This window comes from Oncorhynchus gorbuscha, linkage group LG08 (genome assembly GCF_021184085.1).
Source record: "Oncorhynchus gorbuscha isolate QuinsamMale2020 ecotype Even-year linkage group LG08, OgorEven_v1.0, whole genome shotgun sequence".
Classification (NCBI taxonomy): Eukaryota; Metazoa; Chordata; class Actinopteri; order Salmoniformes; family Salmonidae; genus Oncorhynchus; species Oncorhynchus gorbuscha.
The window spans coordinates 31,969,056-31,989,232 of NC_060180.1; the positions used below are offsets into that span (position 1 = coordinate 31,969,056).

Genomic DNA, 20,177 nt, shown 5'->3' on the forward strand with positions numbered 1-20,177 from the left:
CAAACAGTAGCCTGTGTAAAGTTGGTGTAATAAACCGTCAATTCGTAAACTCAAGCCTCTGTCTGGACAATTGTTCCTTTATGATCTAGTCGGGTCATTACAATACCATCATGCCCATTTTACAATTGGCTCATTCATCTCCTCTCCCCTGTAACTATTCCCCAAGTCGTTGCTGTAAATTATGTGTTCTCAGTCAACTTGCCTGGTTAAATGAATAAATAATAAATACCCCCCCCCCCTAGCGGGGGGTGCTGAGGAGTATTTCTGTCTGTAATAAATCCCTTTTGTGGCTGGGCCTGGCTCCCCTATGCCCTCGCAAATCCACCCATGGATGCCCCGCTGCACAGCAATGTTAAATTTAGGGCTTAATTAATTAATTTCAATTGACTGACTTCCTTATATGAACTATAACTCGGTAAAATATTTGAAATTGGTGCACGTTTCGTTTATATTTTTGTTCAGTATAGATTACATAATTACTTTTAGGAAGACGTGTTTGATAACTAGTATAAAACATATAAATAATTGAGCACATCCTCCTATAATTATTTGCTTTCACTATTCATTTACAGAGTTTATAGCGTTTTCACTAGATAGCACAGCAACAAAGCCCTGCACTTACACAGTTCGGTGCAAGACAACCATTAGACCCGATTGATTACGTGTTAATGTGCATATGCTAGCCAACATCGCCATGACATCGCCTACAAGCGTGATGTTCTATTGGAGAAGCAGTTTTTTGCTATCTTTATACCGTATTATCTTTGGTTCCAGTCTAGAAGCCCGCTTTCGAGGACAGCTTGTGGGAACAGACATTTAGCTTGTAGTCTTGAGGTGAGTGGATACTGCACTGGGCCTGGTTTTTGCTCAGGTGAGCTTGAGAAATGTTGGGAGAGATACACTTCATGTCAGCTGAGGTGCGATTTCGAGTTCAACCTATTTAACTATGAAAAAAGACCGACTTTTGGTGTGTCCGCTGTTTGTTTTGCGCCAAAGTTCCATCTAACCAGCTATTTACTATTTTTGAGCTAACTAGCTATACATTGCTTTGACTCATCTGGCCAATGTTATCAACCAGAGAGACATTCAGCTAGAAAGAATCCTAGCTAGTTGTCTTAACTATGTTAAAGTTAGCTTTAACCAGCTGAGTTGACTTTCCATTTCAAATAAGCCTTGATGAGCATCATAGCTAGCTATCTTATTTGTGTTTAATCTCACAAGGTCTGCCTTGCAGTTGATTTAATTAATTAACTTTAATCTGTTGGTTTGGATTCTAGATGTTGGGAGAATGGAAAAGAAGAAGCCGTCCTCCTGTCCCCCAGCCAGCCTAACATTTCCAGGGAGGTCAAAAAGACCCAGAGCAAAGCCCCCCTGAAGATACCCTTGTCCAGCAGAATGTTGCAATGTCCTTGTTCCTGGAGAGCTACCCTCTTTAGTTTTTTTTGCTCCAACCCTAATCTAGTCCACCTGATTCTAATAATTAGCTGGTTGATAAGCTAAATCAGGTTAGCTAGATCGAAAACAAAATATCATAACCCCCCCCCCCCCCAACAATGCGAACCTACCCTGTTATTGTAATGGTGAGAAGTTAGCATGTCTTGGGGGTCTGTAACCATCTCACTCATCAATATTCACGATTCATTCAGCACTATCAGTAATCATAGTAGCATCCACATTAATGTAGTGTTTAGAAACATGTTCTTATTTACAATAGAATTTACTCCAAAATGACACAATACATTATTTACCATTTATATTGGGCACAAAGTCATCTGAAACACAACCAAAACAAACAGTAAATGCAAATAACTCCGTAGAGTCACAAGCTTGATGTAATCATTGTCTCCTAGGAATATGGGATCAAATACTAAACTTTAGACTACTTTAATACACAAAAATGTATTTGTCCAAATACTTTTGGTACCCTAAAATAGAACTGTACAAAATGTGCTGTTATTTCTAAATGGGCCACCTGATATGGATGAAAATTCCCTCAAATGAAAGCGCATAGTCATTGTATCATTTAAAATCCAAATTGCTGGGGTAAAGAGCCAAAACACCCAAAAAATGTACTGTTCCAATAGTTTTGGAGCCTTGTTATTATCTATTGTGTTACTATTTTCTATTTTTGTCACTCATTTTCTTACTTTTTAACTCTGTATTGTTGGGAAAGGGCTCGAAAGGAAGCATTTCACGGTAAAGTGTACACCTGTTGCATGTGAACAAATATTTATTTTATTTTATCTTTAATTCCACTTCTATAATAACTAAGATTTCTCTCCTTCAACAAAGATGTAAGCATTTGCTATTTTCCCATGTTAATACCAATCCTGAGTTAGCAAACATTCATTTTGACTGAGAAACTAAAAACTAGAAGATTAGATTTAATCACATCAAAACACCTTTGGTCATAATTAAAATGATTCTGTGATTCCAATGTCACTGTTAACAATTTTGTGGAATTTCTTGAAGGTCATCTGAAAAATCGTACATTAGGAATGCTAATATTTCATCCCTTCATCCTGCAAGATAACGAGCGAGCGGATTGCAGCGCCATCTGGTGACTATTTAGGGAATGGTATTTTCTGTTTGGTGTGCATATTTTCATTACAGGAATATGTAGGATTGCCGGAGAAAAGAGAACAGGGGAAAAGTCAATATAACATGCAATGGTCAATCAAAACAAATATAGACACTACTATCATAGGTGGTCAGGAAGATCTGATCAGTCAGATCGTCGTAACCTATTAGTGCTGATAGAGATTGGTGCTTTTGAGGTTGTTTCTGTTCGATAATTCTTTAATAATCACGGAATTCGGTTTTGATTATTTGTGTTGAATGCTGTAACAGAAATTAAAACAACAAATAAAAGTCCCATGATGGTTATGACTGCCCTTTACTGCTTATCACTTATTATCCATTATTTATTCACATTACTTTAATTTACTAAAATATTTAAGTTGTTGAGTATATTATGTTAGTTTTATTTGATTGATTTATTATTTAATTCCCTGTACTCATCTCATCCCTACAGAGCTGCTGCCTATGCTGACAAAATCACTATTTTGAAGATCTTCAAAGTAAATAAGGCATACTTTTATGACTACTGAATACCAACTGTCAATCACTTTGATCATGTATTTTAAGGTAGCGATACATTGCAAAGAAACAGCTGCTCTCTATCCACTCACGATCGTGCATTCGTGTCTCTTCCTTAGCAGGCATAAAAGAAACAAGACTGAATAAGTATATGTGCAATGGATTATGGTCATTGTAGTTAATTACCACATTTTATGCACTACACTACATTAGTATGTGGACACCTGCTCGTTGAACATCTCATTCCAAAATCATGGGCATTAATATGGAGTTGGTCCACGCTTTGCTAAACAGCCTACAACCTTCTGGGAAGGCATTCCACAAGATGTTGGGACTTGCTTCCATTTAGCCACAAGAGCATTAGTGAGGTCGGGCACTGATGTTGGGCGATTAGGCCTGGCTCGCAGTCTGCATTCCAATTCATCCCAAAGGTGTTCAATGGGGTTGATGTCAGAGCTCTGTGCAGGCCATTCAAGTTTTTCCACTCCGATCTCGACAAACATTTTCTGTATGGACCTTGCAATTAGTTGGTTAAAAAAAAATGTTGGTTATAATCGCTCAGCACTAACACCTACAGCTGAAGTCGGAAGTTTACATACACTTAGGTTGGAGTCATTAAAAATTTCTTGTTAACAAACTATACTTTTGGCAAGTCGGTTAGGACATCTACTTTGTGCATGACACAAGTAATTTTTCCAATAATTGTTTACCGACAGATTATTTCACTTATAATTCACTGTATCACAATTCCAGTGGGTCAGAAGTTTACATACACTAAGTTGACTGTGCCTTTAAACAGCTTGGTAAATCCCAGAAAATGATTCCATGGCTTTAGAAGCTTCTGATAGGCTAATTGACATCATTAGAGTCAATTGGAGGTGCACCTGTGGATGTATTTCAAGGCCTACATTCAAACTTGACATGGGAAAATCAAAAGAAATCAGCCAAGACATCAGAAAAAAAATTATAGACCTCCACAAATCTGGTTCATCCTTGGGAGCAATTTCAAACTGCCTGAAGGTACCATGTTCATCTGTATAAACAACAGTACGCAAGAATAAACACCATTCGACAACGCAGCCGTCATATCGCTCAGGAAGGAGACAAATTCTGTCTGTTAGAGATGAACATACTTTGGTGCGAAAAGTGCAAATCAATGCTGGAGGAAACAGGTACAAAAGTATCTATATCCACAGTAAAATGAGTCCTATATCGACATAACCTGAGATGCCGCTCAGCAAGGAAGAAGCCACTGCTCCAAAGCTGCCATAAAAATGCCAGACTACGGTTTGCAACTGCACATGGGTACAAAGATCGTACTTTTTGGAGAAATGTCCTCTGGTCTGATGAAACAAAAATAGAAGTGTTTGGCCATAATGACCATTGTTATGTTTGAAGAAAGAAGGGGGATGTTTGCAAGCCAAAGAACACCATCCCAACCCTGAAGCACGGGGGTGGCAGCATCATGTTGTGGGTGTGCTTTGCTGCAGGAGGGACTGGTGCACTTCACAAAATAGATGGCATCACGAGGAATGAAAATTCTGTGGATAAATTGAAGCAACATCTCAAAACATCAGTCAGGAAGTTAAAACTTGGTCACAAATGGACTATGACCCTAAGCATACTTCCAAAGTTGTGGCAAAATTGTTTAAGGACAACAAAGTCAAGGTATTGGAGTGGCCATCACAAAGCCCTGACATCAATCCTATAGAAAATGTGTGGGCAGAACTGAAAAAGCATGTGAGAGCAAGGAGGCCTACAAACCTGACTCAGTTACACCAACTATGTCAGGATGAATGGGCCAAAATTCACTGAACTTATTGTGGGAAGCTTGTGGTAGGCTACCCGAAACATTTGACACAATGCTACAAAATACTAAGTGAGTGCATGTAAACTTCTGACCCACTGGGAATGTGATGATAGAAATAAAAGCTGAAATAAATCATTCTCTCTACTATTATTGTGACATTTCACATTCTTAAAATAAAGTGGTGATCCTAACTGACCTAAGACAGGGAATTTTTATTAGGAGTAAATGTCAGGAATTGTGAAACTGAGTTTAAATGTATTTGGTTAAGGTGTATTTAAACTTACGACTTCAACTGTATCTAAAGGTGTGAGCAAATCAGAATGTGATCAAGGACGCATTATAAAACCTGGTGTAAACTGGGCTTCTTCAGACAGACATACAGATTTTGTAAAAGCAGCTAATCATTAAAGTAGGTATTAGTAATAATAGGGCCGATCACATATCAGGAAGGATATAGGCCTACAATAAACCCTCTGTTATCAGTTGTGCTGCTTTAATCTTACATTTTTAGATTGCAAGTCAGACAATGTACATCACAGTCATTCAAATGCATACTGTACATCTAAAATATGACATAACAGAGCCAAGTCTTTTTGGCCCTGTACTGTACCCCACTCTTTTATGCTCTCTCTCTCTCTTTTCCTCTCGCTCTCCCTTTTTTCTCTCTTGCTCTCCCTCTCTCTCCCTTCTCTCATATAAAGGTGTCCTCTGTGTTGTGTAAGTGCTGTGGTTTGGCATTGCAGTGCAGAAAACCAAGAAGTTCCTGTTGTGGTAAGCACTACTATTACTTCGCTTCACTGCTGGGTGAAAGAAGGTGGTGGGAGAGAGAAGAGAAGGAAGGGATAATGATGAGGTAGAGAGAGAGAGAAGAGAGAGAGGAAGAGTGGGGAATTAGAGAATATAGAGAGAACAGCTATGAAAACCGATAGACATCTCGGTCTGTCTTTCTTCATTTGTATCACCACATTTTTTTGCCTAGAATGCAATGTATTGCCTTATGCATCATGCCACGTGATCAATATAACTTTCTGCTAAAGTGTCAGACTGATTGTTGAGACATCTTCCTAATGCATTTCTCTAGGCATCAATAGTGAGATAATAATCTCCTCCCTCGTGAATGTAATGTGTTCACTTAGGGATCATGTCCGTGAAGCCTTTCTCTCGGCACCCATAGTGTGATGCTAATCTACCCCCTCATTGGATGCAATTCATTCACATAAGCTTCATGTTCCTTTGAAGCCAATCTTTTTGCATAATCATACCAGATTGATGCTTATCATTGATATCATGTTGGAGCTTCATAGAGAAACTTCCCTCTGTTTTGACACAACTCCAACTCTATCATTATTGGTCTAAAGTTAGGATTCTGTGATAACTTGCATTGCATTTTATCCTATAAAATGCTATCAAATACTTACATTGTACAGTTACATTTCTATAACTTACTTGACATGTTTTCCAATATAAATTATATGAAATAGTTACATATTACAGTTATGTTTCTATGACTTAATTAATAACACAGTCCCGGCAAAGTGAACATCCCACTACTGGTGGGATGTTCACTTTGAAGTGGGATGTTCACTTTGAGTTCACGAGGAGAGTCACATAAAATTAGGCTTGAACTGTAGAACTATCATGTTTCCTCCATATATATATATTTTTTATCTTTCCCACTCTTTCTTTCTGCTTCTCTCTTTGTCTTACACACACACATACGTTTTAATGTTAAGAAAAAAATGAAAACAACTTCGACAAGAGCAACTTGGTCTCAATTTACCCACTTAATTTAAGTACCTAATGGTTCTTGAACATCTGAATCATCTCAGTTCTGGATGATACATTTATATTTTACTCACATACTGGGCCTACCCTCTCAAATTCCATTCAATTGTTATGGTTAAATGTAATTTAGCCACCCCAAATGAATCCAGGCCACATTGTTGGATTGACAGTTAAGCAACATAATAACGACAAATCACAAACACTGTATCGTCAAGGGATGTGTGTGTGAGTGTGTGTGTGCATGCATACATGGCTGTGTCTGGTTTTCTGTGCGTATGTTCACATACTGTATGTGTGTTTATGGGGAGACCGGGCCAATGATGAGCATGAGATGGGGCCCCAGGGGTCGGCTCCTGGTCTGAATGCATGGAATCTACCCACTCGGGTGAACTTTAACCTAGTGCCCTCAATCGTCACCTTTCCCAGGTGTGCTCCCCTCGGGTCAGCAGTGAACCTGTGTGTGGATGGCCCCCGGGGTTCACCCCAGCGCGGTCACCCAGCTCCATGAGCACCAATCCGGGCCTCTCCCCACCTCTCCTCTCTATCTCTCCCCCCAACCCCCCTCTTCTTCAGACATCCATGTAATGAACCCTTAATGAGCCTGTCACTTTTAGCTCATCTGGGAAAATAGGTGAAGGAAGGGGAGGTGGAGCAGTACTAAGCGATAGGGAGAGAGAGATAGTAAATGTCAGACAGACATACTGTACGTACATACATACTGTATAGCCAGATAGCAACAATCAAATAAAATTGTATTGGTCGCGTACACAGATTTGCAGATAGTACTGCAGGTGTAGCAAAATTATTGGGTTTCTTGCTCTAACAGTGCAGTAATACCTAGTAATAAAAATAATAATAATAATAATAATATATGCCATTTAGCAGACGCTTTTATCCAAAGCGACTTACAGTCATGTGTGCATACATTCTACGTAAAACATTCTGGTGGCAGAATCATGCTATGGGGATGCTTTTCAGCAGCAAAGACTGAGAGACTGGTAAGGATAAAGGGAACAATGAATGGAGCCAAATACAGGCAAATCCTTGATGAGAACCTGCTTCAGAGTGTAAGCGAAGTTTTACGTTCCAACAGGACAATGACCCCAAGCATACAGCCAAAGCAATGCTGGAATGGCTTCGGAACAAGGATGCGAAACTCCTCGAGTTTCACAACTTGCAGACTTGTTTTCGAGTTGCTGTGCGTTTTGTTGCCAACCTATTTTGCTACCTGACTACTTTACGGTTTTTACTTTTTAATTACCGTTTATATTTTTGTTTTTTTCCTCAACTTTTTCACTCCGGACGCTTTATCTGTACACGATTCGTCAGGACCTCCAACAGCCGAAGCTAAGTAGTAACATTAACATGATGCCTCCTTAAGGCGAGGATAGCTGTGCTACAAGCCCAGCTTCAGACGCAATCGTTAGACAAGGATAATTTCAGTGTAGGAAAGGATGAAACAGCATCTGTGCCACCAGTGAGTACAGATAGTAAATCCCCTGGCACAGTCCCCGCAGCCGGACAACTTTCTCACTGTTTCTGGAAGGAAATGCTGTAGGAACACTCAACCATTGTGTCGCTCATTCAGCCGACAGACACTTTCAACCGGTTTTCCCCATTAAGCAGCGGGTTGGAGTCAGAGGCAGAGTCTTCTCTGGTCTCTACTCCTCCCGTTACTGCCACCCATATTACAGGGGCTGAGTCACTGGCTTACTGGGGCTCTCTCATGCCGTCCCTGGAAGGGGTGCGTCACCTGAGTGGGTTGATTCACTGATGTGGTCATCCTATCTGGGTTGGCGCCCCCTCTTGGGTTGTGCCGTGGCGGAGATCTTTGTGGGCTATACTCAGCCTTGTCTCAGGATGGTAAGTTGGTGGTTGAAGATATCCCTCTAGTGGTGTGGGGGCTGTGCTTTGGCAAAGTGGGTGGGGTTATATCCTTCCTGTTTGACCCTGTCCGGGGGTGTCCTCGGATGGGGCCACAGTGTCTCCTGACCCCTCCTGTCTCAGCCTCCAGTATTTATGCTGCAGTAGTTTATGTGTCGGAGGGCTAGGGTCAGTTTGTTATATCTGGAGTACTTCTCCTGTCCTATTCGGTGTCCTGTGTGAATCTAAGTGTGCGTTCTCTTATTCTCTCCTCTCTTTCTTTCTCTCTCTCGGAGGACCTGAGCCCTAGGACCATGCCCCAGGACTACCTGACATGATGACTCCTTGCTGTCCCCAGTCCACCTGGCCGTGCAGCTGCTCCAGTGTCAACTGTTCTGCCTTATTATTATTTGACCATGTTGGTCATTTATGAACATTTGAACATCTTGGCCATGTTCTGTTATAATCTCCACCTGGCACAGCCAGAAGAGGACTGGCCATCCCACATATGCTCTCTCTAATTCTCTCTTTCTTTCTCTCTCTCGGAGGACCTGAGCCCTAGGATCGTGCCCCAGGACTACCTGACATAATGAGTCCTTGCTGTCCCCAGTCCACCTGACCGTGCTGCTGCTCCAGTTTCAACTGTTCTGCCTTATTATTATTCGACCATGCTGGTCATTCATGAACATTTGAACATCTTGGCCATGTTCTGTTATAATCTCCACCCGGCACAGCCAGAAGAGGACTGGCCAACCCACATAGCCTGGTTCCTCTCTAGGTTTCTTCCTAGGTTTTGGCTTTTCTAGGGAGTTTTTCCTTAGCCACCGTGCTTCTACACCTGCATTGCTTGCTGTTTGGGGTTTTAGGCTGGGTTTCTGTACAGCACTTTGAGATATCAGCTGTTGTACGAAGGGCTATATAAATAAATTTGATTTGATTTGATTTTGAGTGGCCTAGCCAAAGCCAAGACTTGAATCCCATTGAAAGCTGTGGAAAGACTAAGATTGCTGTTTACCGCCACACCCCATCTAACTTAACAGAGCTTCAGAAAATCTGCAAGGAAGAATGGGAGAAAATCTCCAAATCCAAATGTGCAAAGCTGATACAGACATACCCTAGATTACTCAAAGATGTAATCACAGCCAAAGGTGCTTCTACAAAGTATTGACTTAGGGGTGTGAATGCATAAGCAAATTATATATTTCTGCTTTTCATTTTCAATAAATTTGCTAAGGAGTATGAATACTTTTTGAAAGTACTGTAGGTATTTATCTTGTCCAGGGGGGATAGGGCAGTGTGCAATAAAATGGTGATTGCGTTGTCCGTGGATCTATTGGGGAGATTTGCCAAATGTAGTGGGCCAAGAGTTTTAGGTAAGATAGAGATTATATGGTCGTTAACATGCTTAAATGATGTACGTCGGCCACGGAGAACAAGAGCACACAGCCGTAAGCATCGGGGGCCCAATTTGGTGCTCAGTGTTTTCCTCGACGCGTTTTCCTCGACGTGGTATACAGAAGATAGCCCTATTTGGGCTAGAATAGCTCAAATAAGCAAAGAGAAACAAGTCCATCACTACTGTAAGACATGAAGGTCAGTCAATCTGGAACAATTCAAGAACTTTGAAAGTTTATTCAAGTGCAGTTGCAAAAAATATCAGGCACTATGTTGAAACTGGCTTTCATGAGGACCGCCACAGGAATGGAAGATCTAGAGTTACCTCTGCTGCTGAGTATAAGTTCATAAGAGTTACCAGCCTCAGAAATTGCAGCCCAAATACTGCTTGACAGAGTTCAAGTAACAGACACATCTCAACATCAACTGTTCAGAGGAGACTATGTGAATCAGGCCTTCATGGTTGAACTGCTGCAAAGAAACCACTACTAAAGGCCACCAACACGAAGAACAGACTTGCTAGGGCCAAGAAACATAAGCAAGGGACATTATACTTGTGCTCTGATGAGTCCAAATTTGGGATTTTTGGTTCTAACCGCTGTGTCTTTGTGAGACGCAGAGTAGGTGAATCGATGATCTATGCATATGTGGTTCCCACCGTGAATTTTGAAGGAGGAGTTGTGATGGTGTGGGGGTGCTTTGCTAGTGACACTGTCAGTGATTTATTTAGAATTCAAGGCACACTTAACCAGCATGTCTACCACAGTATTCTGTAGGGATACGCCATCCCATCTGGTTTGCTCTTGTTTTTCCACAGGACAATGACCCAACACACTTCCAGGCTGCATCAGATGACCTGGCATCCACAATCACCCACCTCAACCCAATTGAGATGGTTTGGGAAGAGTTGAACCGCAGAGTGAAGGAAATGCAGCCAACAATTGCTCAGCATATGTGGGAACTGTCACACCGTGATCTGTTTCACCTGTCTTTGTGATTGTCTCCACCCCCCTCCAGGTGTCGCACATCTTTCCCATTATCCCCTGTGTATTTATACCAGTGTTCTCAGTTTGCCTGTGGCCAGGTCGTCTTGTTTGTCAAGCCAACCAGCATTTTTGTGTTAGCTCCTGCTTTTCCCCAGTCTGTCTTTTCTCGTCCTCCTGTTTTTTGACCATTGCCTGTCCTGACCCTGTATCCACCCGCCTGACCGCTCTGCCTGCCCCTGACCCTGCCTGGGGTCCTGTACCTTTGCCCCTGGTGCAGTAATAAACATTATTACTTCGACACGGTCTACATCTGGGTCTTACCTTGATACCAGATATTACGAACTAGCCATGACTGACCCAGCTGACCTGGGCCAACTGTGCATTGCCATCTCCACCCAGGGAGCCACTATCGGTATGCCAAAGGAATTGCTTCATGACCTTGTGGAGTGGGTCTAAATGTTGGCTGAATGCCATGACCAGGCGTTGGACAGTTTGCTAGAGAAATTCCACAGGTTGTTTGGGAGGCCACCTACCACGATGGTAACCCCACAGCTCCTCAGCAACATAGCTGCTAGCAGCGCCGTCTCATCTGTCACTCAACCTTCTCGGGAGCCCCACATACATCCTCCGGAATTCTTCAATGGAGAGCTGAGCACCTGTCAGGAGTTCCTAGCTCAGTGTGCCCTTGTCTTCGAGCTTTAGCCCTCCTCCTTCCCCTTGGATTGCTCCAAGATAGCCTACCTCATGCTGATGTCTGGGAGGGCTCTCACCTGGGCTACTGCCATGTGGGAACAACAGCCGGCCATATGCGCTAGTCTGGATGGGTTTGTGGGAGAAGTGAGCAAGGTCTTTGATGACCCGGATTTCTGCACGTTGGCAGTGGAGAGTGCTTGGAATTAAGAGGCATGATATGTTCCTGCACTGTGTCTTGGAGGAGGTCAAGGACAAGCTTAAAGCCTGGGAGTTATTTATGGAGCAGGATTCCCTCATCGCTTTGACCTTCCATATCGATGGGCGATTACCGGAACAACGGAGGGAGAGGAATTTGGATTTCACTGACACGCCCAGGGATCCCATCTTGCCTCAGAGTCATCCCTGAAGCTCTTGATGGTCTCGCTGCCGAGAGAACCCGAGACTTCCCGACCTGTTCCAAGGGCTGCTAAAGACGGCCGAGTCACCGCTTCCTGAGCATATGCCACTAGGCAGAGCTGGGCTGTCGCCAGCGCAACGGCAATACAGGATTGACACAATTTGTTGTCTGTACTGCGGGACTCTTGGACATTTTGTGTACTCTTGTACTTTAAAAAAACAAGGCTCACTCTGCTGGGCCATATGGAGGACGTTCCTGCTTCTCCTGCTCGTAGCCCTTTTCATGCAATTCTGCTGTGGGGAGACAGGTCCAAAATTCTCTGGGTTCTCATTGACTCTGGGGCCCGACAAGCATTTTGGATGCTACCCTGGCATCCGAGCTGAACATCTCCACTCAGCCCCTCTTAAGTCCCATGGATGTTAGAGCACTGGACGGGCACTCTATAGGCCGAGTCACCCACAACAGTACTCCCACAATCCTACGGGTGAAGGGGAACCATAGCAAGTCTATCCAGTTCCTGCTCATCAAGTCCCCTCTGATTCCCGTGGTATTGGGATTCACCAACGACACAATCCTCTCATTAACTGGTCTACTGGTGCCATCATGGACTGGAGACCGTTCTGCCACGCCCATTGCATGAAGTCAGCACAACCTGCCATGGGACGTATTCCTGGGGGCTCAGAAGGTGCCCCGGACCTCTCCGCAATCCTGCGGAGTACCATGACCTAGACCAGGTCGTTTCCGCCGCATCGACCCTATGACAGCGGGATTGACATTCTCCCTACCACCACGCCGCCCCGGGGACGTCTGTACTCTCTGTCAGGACCGGAGACCAAGGCTATGGATACCTACATTGGGTAATGTTCATTCCGTTTTTTTGGGCTCCGTTATTTACTTAACCTCTCTTGGTAGGGGGCAGTATTTTGACTTCCGGATGAAAAGCGTGCCCAAAGTAAACTGCCTGTTACTCAGGCCCAGAAGCTAGGATATGCATATAATTGGTAGATTAGAGCACTCTATAGTTTCTAAAACTGTTCAAATTATGTCTGTGAGTATAACAGTGCTGATATGGCTGGCGAAACCCCGAGGACAAATCTGGGACCTTTTGGAGTGCAAACAGAAGAAGATCATCAAAGGTAAGACATTTATTATATATTTATTATATATATTTCTGACTTTCGTGGCTCACCTGCCTGGTTACAATATGTTTTTCATGCCTTTGTACGTGGGGTGCTGTCCTCAGATAATTGCATGGTGTGCTTTTGCCGTAAAGCCTTTTTGAAATCTGACACAGCGGCTGGATTAACAAGAAGTTAAGCTTTATTTTAATGTATTACACTTGTGATTTTATGAAAGTTAAATATTTATAATTCTGTAGTTTGAATTTCACGCTCTGCAATTTCACCAGATGTTGGCCAGGTGGGACGCTACCGTTAACCTCTATCGTCGAGCAATCCTGTATCCGGGAGCGTAATCATAGCCTCAAGCTCATTACCATAACGCAACGTTAACTATTCATGAAAATCGCAAATGAAATGAAATAAATATATTGGCTCACAAGCTTAGCCTTTTGTTAACAACACTGTCATCTCAGATTTTCAAAATATGCTTTTCAACCATAGCTACACAAGCATTTGTGTAAGAGTATTGATAACTAGCATAGCATTAAGCCTAGCATTCAGCAGGCAATATTTTCACAAAAACAAGAAAAGCATTCAAATAAAATAATTTACCTTTGAAGAACTTCGGATGTTTTCAATGAGGAGACTCTCAGTTAGATAGCAAATGTTCAGTTTTTCCAAAAAGATTACTTGTGTAGGAGAAATCGCTCCGTTTTGTTCATCACATTTGGCTAAGAAAAAAATCAGAAAATGCAGTCTCTTCAACGCCAAACTTTTTACCAAATTAACTCCATAATATCGACAGAAATGGCAAACGGCAAACGTTGTTTAGAATCAATCCTCAATGTGTTTTTCATATATCTATTCGATGATAAATCATTCGTGGCAGGTGTGTTTCTTCTCGAAGCAAACGAAAGCGGCCACCTGGTAGATGTAGTCTCTTAAGGTCAATCTTCCAATGATTTAATTTTTAATTTTACCTTTATTTAACCAGGCAAGTCAGTTAAGAACATATTCCTATTTTCAATGACGGCCTGGGAACAGTGGGTTTAACTGCCTGTTCAGGGGCAGAACGACAGATTTGTACCTTGTCAGCTCGGGGGTTTGAACTCGCAACCTTCCGGTTACTAGTCCAACGCTCTAACCACTAGGCTACGCTGCCGCCAAATACGTCACAATGCTGTCGACACCTTGGGGAAACGACGGAAAGTCTAAGCTCATTCGTGACCCATACACAGCCATATAAGGAGACATTGGAACACAGCACATTCAAAATCTGGGGCACTTCCTGTATGAAATGTAATCTTGGTTTCGCCTGTAGCATTAGTTCTGTGGCACTCACAGACAATATCGTTGCAGTTTTGGAGTGTTTTCTTTCCAAAGCTGTCAATTATATGCATAGTCGAGCATCTTTTCGTGAAAAAATATCTTGTTTAAAACGGGAACGTTTTTTTATCCATAAATTAAAAGAGCGCCCCCTATATCCAAGAAGTTAACAAATAAGACTAAATAATAACACTCAAAATGTGCACTTATAAATCATAACAATTGTAATCGAAATACAGCTGTAGACAAAAGTCAAACATCAAACATCACACATACAACTGCAAAATAGGAAAGTGTCCAAGTTATTGTCTTATGCTTGCCGTCAATCCTTAGTGATATCAGTCCTACGTCATTACCTTCTACTCATGAGACCAAGCCCATGCAAACACAGCTATACAAACGTAGTTTCAGTGTTATCTTAAGGCTCAGCAGAAATGTCCACTCCCCAAGTTAATTTATAGTGTTATGTCTGACTAGTCTCTTATCTCTTTCACTCCCCTGCAGGGTTCTGTGTTTATCTTTGAGGTGCTTTCTCACAGTCTCCTGTTTTGACTACAATTACTCACACATCTCTCAGACCATTTCTTTATAAGAAGCAAAGACTAGAAAAGACTGTGGAACAATATTAAACCTTTTATTGAATATATATATTGTTAATCTGTAGTTTAGGACCCTATAAATGTGGCGGGGGACAGGTCTTATAGCCCTTCCCCTTCTATTAATACAACATAAGCATAATCAATTATTATAATAAATAAAACATTTGGTGCAGCCCCTATCATGACCACAAGTTGACCCCATCAGGACTCCCCAGCTACTGGATTTATCCGTCCCTCTTCCTCTTCTGCCGGCGCAGGGTTCTTCTTTGTGCGGAAAAAGGACAAGACCCTTTGCATTGACTACCGGGACCTCAATGACATTACAGTTAAGAACCATTGCCCACTACCGCTCATCTCCTTGGCCTTCGAGCCACTCCAGTGGACCACTGTGTTTTCCAAGCTGGATTTACGTAACGCCTACCACCTGGTGCGGATATGAGACGAGGGCAAGTGGAAGACCGCCTCAACACAGCCAGTGGCCACTATGAGTATCTGGTCCACTTGCCCCCGGGTTGGACCGAGCGGTCGCATCCGCATTTCGCTCCGCAGGTAGTATAACTTTTTCATTACATTTCATTACATTTCATTATAGTACAACGGTTTGATTTGTCTAATCTGAGCAATTTCTTCTTAACTAGCTACATAGCCGTCTTTGTATCAAAGATAATTGCGTAATTATCATATTTCGTCGTCCTAACGTAGTCTTCACTGCTGTGACCAGCAGCTAGCCAGCTAGCAAACGTCCACCGATTAGCAGCACTGTAGAAACTATTACACTCAACTGAACGACTTGATTAGTGTAGTGTTAGCTAGCTACATAGCTGTCTTTGCTGTCTTCGTATCCAAGATAATTGTGTAGTTTAGAGTGTGTAGTCTTAGAGTGATTATCTTAATTTACCGAGGTTAGCTAGCCAGCTATTTGTCGTCCTTAATGTAGGAGACACTGCTAGCTAGCCAACAGCTAGCCAACGTCTTCCGAATAGAACTCAACAACCCGGTCGCATTCCGCTTCGCTCCACAGGTAGTATCACATTTTCATTTCATTACAGTACAACGGTTTGATTTGTTTGATCGTAGCTAGCTACATAGCTAGCTACATAGCCATCTTTGTATCAAAGATAATTGTGTAGTCTAGAGCGATTTTCTAGGTTAGCTAGCCAGCTATTGTCGTTCTTTTAACGCAACGTAACGTAATCAACACTGCTAGCTAGCCAGCTAGCCCCCGAATAGCAGCACTGTAGAAACTATTACACTCAACGGAACGACTTGATTAGTGTAGTGTCAACAACGCAGCCACTGCCAGCTAGCCTACAAAGTTAACAACGCAGCCACTGCCAGCTAGCCTACTTCAGCAGTACTGTATCATTTTAAGCTTAACTTTCTGAACATTCGAGATGTGTAGTCCACTTGTCATTCCAATCTCCTTTGCATTAGCGTAGCCTCTTCTGTAGCCTGTCAACTATGTGTCTGTCTATCCCTGTTCTCTCCTCTCTGCACAGACCATACAAACGCTCCACACCACGTGGCCGCGGCCACCCTAATCTGGTGGTCCCAGCGCGCACGACCCACGTGGAGTTCCAGGTCTCCGGTAGCCTCTGGAACTGCCGATCTACGGCCAACAAGGCAGAGTTCATCTCAGCCTATGCCTCCCTCCAGTCCCTCGACTTCTTGGCACTGACGGAAACATGGATCACCACAGATAACACTGCCACTCCTACTGCTCTCTCTTCGTCCGCCCACGTGTTCTCGCACACCCCGAGAGCTTCTGGTCAGCGGGGTGGTGGCACCGGGATCCTCATCTCTCCCAAGTGGTCATTCTCTCTTTCTCCCCTTACCCATCTGTCTATCGCCTCCTTTGAATTCCATGCTGTCACAGTTACCAGCCCTTTCAAGCTTAACATCCTTATCATTTATCGCCCTCCAGGTTCCCTCGGAGAGTTCATCAATGAGCTTGATGCCTTGATAAGCTCCTTTCCTGAGGACGGCTCACCTCTCACAGTTCTGGGCGACTTTAACCTCCCCACGTCTACCTTTGACTCATTCCTCTCTGCCTCCTTCTTTCCACTCCTCTCCTCTTTTGACCTCACCCTCTCACCTTCCCCCTACTCACAAGGCAGGCAATACGCTCGACCTCATCTTTACTAGATGCTGTTCTTCCACTAACCTCATTGCAACTCCCCTCCAAGTCTCCGACCACTACCTTGTATCCTTTTCCCTCTCGCTCTCATCCAACACTTCCCACACTGCCCCTACTCGGATGGTATCGCGCCGTCCCAACCTTCGCTCTCTCTCCCCCGCTACTCTCTCCTCTTCCATCCTATCATCTCTTCCCTCTGCTCAAACCTTCTCCAACCTATCTCCTGATTCTGCCTCCTCAACCCTCCTCTCCTCCCTTTCTGCATCCTTTGACTCTCTATGTCCCCTATCCTCCAGGCCAGCTCGGTCCTCCCCTCCCGCTCCGTGGCTCGACGACTCATTGCGAGCTCACAGAACAGGGCTCCGGGCAGCCGAGCGGAAATGGAGGAAACTCGCCTCCCTGCGGACCTGGCATCCTTTCGCTCCCTCCCCTCTACATTTTCCTCTTCTGTCTCTGCTGCTAAAGCCACTTTCTACCACTCTAAATTCCAAGCATCTGACTCTAACCCTAGGAAGCTCTTTGCCACCTTCTCCTCCCTCCTGAAACCTCCTCCCCTCCCCCCCCCCTCCTCCCTCTCTGCAGATGACTTCGTCAACCATTTTGAAAAGAAGGTCGACGACATCCGATCCTCGTTTGCTAAGTCAAACGACACCGCTGGTTCTGCTCACACTGCCCTACCCTGTGCTCTGACCTCTTTCTCCCCTCTCTCTCCAGATGAAATCTCGCGTCTTGTGACGGCCGGCCGCCCAACAACCTGCCCGCTTGACCCTATCCCCTCCTCTCTTCTCCAGACCATTTCCGGAGACCTTCTCCCTTACCTCACCTCGCTCATCAACTCATCCCTGACCGCTGGCTACGTCCCTTCCGTCTTCAAGAGAGCGAGAGTTGCACCCCTTCTGAAAAAACCTACACTCGATCCCTCCGATGTCAACATCTACAGACCAGTATCCCTTCTTTCTTTTCTCTCCAAAACTCTTGAACGTGCCGTCCTTGGCCAGCTCTCCCGCTATCTCTCTCAGAATGACCTTCTTGATCCAAATCAGTCAGGTTTCAAGACTAGTCATTCAACTGAGACTGCTCTTCTCTGTATCACGGAGGCGCTCCGCACTGCTAAAGCTAACTCTCTCTCCTCTGCTCTCATCCTTCTAGACCTATCGGTTGCCTTCGATACTGTGAACCATCAGATCCTCCTCTCCACCCTCTCCGAGTTGGGCATCTCCGGCGCGGCCCACGCTTGGATTGCGTCCTACCTGACAGGCCGCTCCTACCTGTTGGCGTGGCGAGAATCTGTCTCCTCAACACGCGCTCTCACCACTGGTGTCCCCCAGGGCTCTGTTCTAGGCCCTCTCCTATTCTTGCTTTACACCAAGTCACTTGGCTCTGTCATAACCTCACATGGTCTCTCCTATCATTGCTATGCAGACGACACACAATTAATCTTCTCCTTTCCCCCTTCTGATGACCAGGTGGCGAATCGCATCTCTGCATGTCTGGCAGACATATCAGTGTGGATGACGGATCACCACCTCAAGCTGAACCTCGGCAAGACGGAGCTGCTCTTCCTCCCGGGGAAGGACTGCCCGTTCCATGATCTCGCCATCACGGTTGACAACTCCATTGTGTCCTCCTCCCAGAGCGCTAAGAACCTTGGCGTGATCCTGAACAACAGCCTGTCGTTCTCAACTAACATCAAGGCGGTGGCCCGTTCCTGTAGGTTCATGCTCTACAACATCCGCAGAGTACGACCCTGCCTCACACAGGAAGCGGCGCAGGTCCTAATCCAGGCACTTGTCATCTCCCGTCTGGATTACTGCAACTCGCTGTTGGCTGGGCTCCCTGCCTGTGCCATTAAACCCCTACAACTCATCCAGAACGCCGCAGCCCGTCTGGTGTTCAACCTTCCCAAGTTCTCTCACGTCACCCCGCTCCTCCGCTCTCTCCACTGGCTTCCAGTTGAAGCTCGCATCCGCTACAAGACCATGGTGCTTGCCTACGGAGCTGTGAGCGGAACGGCACCTCAGTACCTCCAGGCTCTGATCAGGCCCTACACCCAAACAAGGGCACTGCGTTCATCCACCTCTGGCCTGCTCGCCTCCCTACCACTGAGGAAGTACAGTTCCCGCTCAGCCCAGTCAAAACTGTTCGCTGCTCTGGCCCCCCAATGGTGGAACAAACTCCCTCACGACGCCAGGACAGCGGAGTCAATCACCACCTTCCGGAGACACCTGAAACCCCACCTCTTTAAGGAATACCTAGGATAGGATAAGTAATCCCTCTCACCACCCCCCCCCCTTTAAGATTTAGATGCACTATTGTAAAGTGACTGTTCCACTGGATGTCATAAGGTGAATGCACCAATTTGTAAGTCGCTCTGGATAAGAGCGTCTGCTAAATCACTTAAATGTTAAATGTAAATGTCATGCCATTTGGCCTCACCAATGCCCCTGCTGTGTTTTAGGCTCTGGTGAATGATGTCCTCTGTGACATGTTGAACCGGTTCATCTTCGTCTACATTGATGACATCCTTGTCTTCTCCCGCTCCCCTCAATAACACGTGCTCCACGTCCGGCAGGTCCTTCAATGCCTTCTGGGGAATCAGCTGTTTGTGAAGGCGGAGAAGTGAGAGTTCCATTGCTCCACCATCCCCTTTCTGGGTTACAGAATCTCTGCTGGGAGTGTCCAGATGAATCCGGGGAAGGTGAGAGAAGTGATGGATTGGCCTCAGCCTACGTCCAGGGTACAGCTGCAATGTTTCCTGGGGTTCGCCAACTTCTTTCGCTGATTTATCCGGGGCTACAGCACCCTGGCTTCCCCCTTGTCAGCACTCACCTCGCCCAAGGTATTGTTCACATGGTCTCCAGCTGCTGACTGGGCGTTCCGGGACCTCAAACATCACTTCACCACAGCTCCCATCCTGGTTCACCCTGACCCATCTCGTCAGTTTGTGGTGGAGGCCGATGCTTCGG

At 44.6% G+C, this 20,177-nt stretch overlaps 1 long non-coding RNA gene across 1 annotated transcript; it reads left to right on the forward strand.

Annotated features, from left to right (window-relative positions):
* The first annotated feature begins 440 nt into the window (after positions 1-440).
* Positions 441-2,894, forward strand: LOC124040831. The gene is made up of 2 exons (XR_006839803.1): positions 441-834; positions 1,278-2,894. It is a non-coding gene; the product is annotated as an uncharacterized LOC124040831 (long non-coding RNA).
* Positions 2,895-20,177: the final 17,283 nt, after the last annotated feature.